The sequence below is a fragment of the Apium graveolens genome, chromosome 4, assembly GCF_009905375.1.
Source record: "Apium graveolens cultivar Ventura chromosome 4, ASM990537v1, whole genome shotgun sequence".
In the NCBI taxonomy this organism is placed as follows: Eukaryota; Viridiplantae; Streptophyta; class Magnoliopsida; order Apiales; family Apiaceae; genus Apium; species Apium graveolens.
In genome coordinates this window covers 132,249,250-132,252,026 of record NC_133650.1, presented here as the reverse complement: position 1 = coordinate 132,252,026, position 2,777 = coordinate 132,249,250, and the positions used below count along the sequence as shown (strand labels likewise).

General features: G+C 42.7%; 1 non-coding gene across 1 annotated transcript; it reads right to left on the bottom strand.

Annotated features, from left to right (window-relative positions):
* Positions 1-992: 992 nt before the first annotated feature.
* On the bottom strand, positions 993-1,099 carry LOC141722073 (small nucleolar RNA R71). Its single transcript, XR_012575106.1, has one exon. It is a non-coding gene; the product is annotated as a small nucleolar RNA R71 (small nucleolar RNA).
* Positions 1,100-2,777: the final 1,678 nt, after the last annotated feature.

Sequence of the window (2,777 nt, the reverse complement as noted above, 5' to 3'; positions counted from 1 at the left end):
GATTAATATCATCATGGTCACATGCTAAAGGTAATAACTATGGCTATAGAAGGGAGTAATAATGAAGTTGTGATCTCATGAGTGTTTTATTATTGATAAATTGCAGTGTTAGTTAAGTGGTTAATTAAGTAGTTAATTATAGTTAATATTTAATCAACAATTTTAAGTGTTATTATCTTAACATTGAGAAGTAATCATACATTGGTGAGTGAGTTAAATTAGACAATAACTTAGTCTGAGTCTCTGAGGGAACGAACTAGAAAGTATTCTATATTACTTGCGAATGCGTATACTTGCATGAATATTAGTGCGTGATTTCGCCCTAACAAGTTTTTGGCGCCGCTGCCGGGGACTCGGCGTATTTGTTTAGTTTATGTACTTACCATCATTGGTCATTAGGACTCAGTGATTAGGACGTAGTAGTTAATTACTCTTTTCAGTTGTGTTTCAGGTACTTTAGTGTGTTTATGCAAACTCGTTCTCGTGCTCCCAAGAGGACCTTAGATACAGCTGAGGAGAAAGACGAAGTTCTTGATACACCAGAGAAGTTAGATTTTGAGGATTCGGATTCAGGAACTGAGCAGAAAGAACCAGTAAACATGGGAGATCATATTGTTCAAGCTGATCCAGCTCTTATGGATTTTTCTCGGCCTAAAATTGATGACATTCAGTCAAGCATCCTTCATCCGGCTATTCAAGCTAACACCTTTGAAATCAAGCCGGGCACTATTCAGATGGTGTAGAATTCTGTTTCTTTTGGAGGAGCGGCAACTGAAGACCCCAACATGCACATAAGGAATTTTGTCGAGATCTGCAGCACTTTTAAGTATAATGGTGTGACTGATGAGGCTATCAAGTTGAGGCTTTTCCCATTCTCACTGAGGGATAAGGCTAAAGACTGGTTACATTCTGAACCAGCTGGGTCAATCACTACGTGGCAAGATCTTGCGCAAAAGTTTCTGGTGAAGTTTTATCCAATGGCAAAGACTGCTGCTATGAGGAGTGCTCTTACTCAGTTTGCGCAGCAACCTACAGAATCTATGTGTGAGGCTTGGGAACGCTACAAGGAAATGTTGAGAAAATGTCCACATCATGAAATGCCGGATTGGATGGTAATCACTGGTTTTTATAATGGTTTGGGGGCTCAATCTCGGCCCATGCTCGATGCAGCAGCTGGAGGCGCCTTATGGGCTAAAAGCTATACTGAGGCGTACAATCTTATTGAGACGATGGCTGCAAATGAGCATCAAAACCCAACTCAGAGGATGACATCAGGCAAGGTAGCAGGTATTCTGGAAGTTGACGCAGCCACCACTATTGCAGCCCAGCTCCAAGCGCTATCAATGAAGGTTGATTCTTTGGCTACGTATGGAGTTAATCAAATAGCTATGGTTTGTGAGATTTGTGCAGGTTCTCATGCTACGGATCAGTGTTCTCTTGTCAACGAATCTGTTCAGTATGTGAATAATTATCAGCGACAACAGCAGCCTGTGCCAGCGACCTATCATCCTAACAACAGAAATCATCCAAATTTCAGCTGGGGAAATAATCAGAATGCTATTCAGCCACCATATCAGCAAGGAGTGAGTAAACAGTTTAACCCACCTGGATTCCAGCAACCACAGCAGTATGCTACAAGACAATCATATCCTCAACAGGGAAGTGCAGTTGCACCTACTAGTGCTGATTTTGAGGAACTTAAGCTGTTGTGCAAGAGTCAGGCGGTTTCTATCAAGACCTTGGAAAATCAAATCGGTCAATTAGCCAATGCAGTGCTCAATCGTCAACCTGGCACTCTTCCCAGTGACACGGAAGTACCAGGCAGGAAGGAAGCTAAAGAGCAAGTCAAGGCTATTACCTTAAGGTCTGGAAAAGTAGCTGATGCTGAAAAGGCAAAAGAAGTCGAAGCTGAAGTTCGAGATGAAGAATCTAAGCAAAGGGAGAAAGCGGCGGAACCAAGGAAGACTACTGTTGAACACACTCTGCCTGAGGCTAATACAGGGGAGAAACAGCTCTATCCTCCACCACCTTTTCCTAAGAGATTGCAGCAACAAAAGCTGGATAGACAGTTCGGGAAGTTTCTGGAGGTGTTCAAGAAACTTCACATCAATATACCTTTCGCTGAGGCTCTGGAACAAATGCCTAGTTATGCGAAGTTTATGAAGACTATTCTTTCAAGGAAGGTGAAACTGGATGACCTTGAAACCGTTGCTCTCACGGAAGAATGTAGCGCGGTTCTGCAACAAAAGTTACCACCAAAACTGAAAGATCCAGGAAGCTTCACCATTCCTTGCACCATTGGCAATCTAACTTTTGACAAGTGCCTTTGAGATTTGGGAGCAAGCATTAATCTGATGCCGTTGTCGATCTTTAAAAAGCTGGACCTACCTGATCCAAAACCCACATACATGTCGCTACAATTGGCGGACCGTTCCATTACTTACCCAAGGGGCATAGTTGAGGATGTGCTCGTCAAGGTGGATAAGCTCTTCTTTCCTGCTGATTTTGTTATTCTGGATTTTGAGGAAGATAAAAAGATTCCCATAATCTTGGGGAGGCCTTTCTTGGCAACTGGCCGTACCTTGATAGATGTGCAAAAAGGAGAACGTACTATGCGGGTTCAAGATCAGGATGTGACCTTCAACGTATTCAAGGCAATGAAATTCCCTACAGAAGATGAGGAGTGCTTAAAAGTGGATGTGATTGATTCTGCGGTTACTTCGGAACTCGATCACATGCTAATGTCTGATGCATTGGAAAAGGCCTTAGTGGGGGAA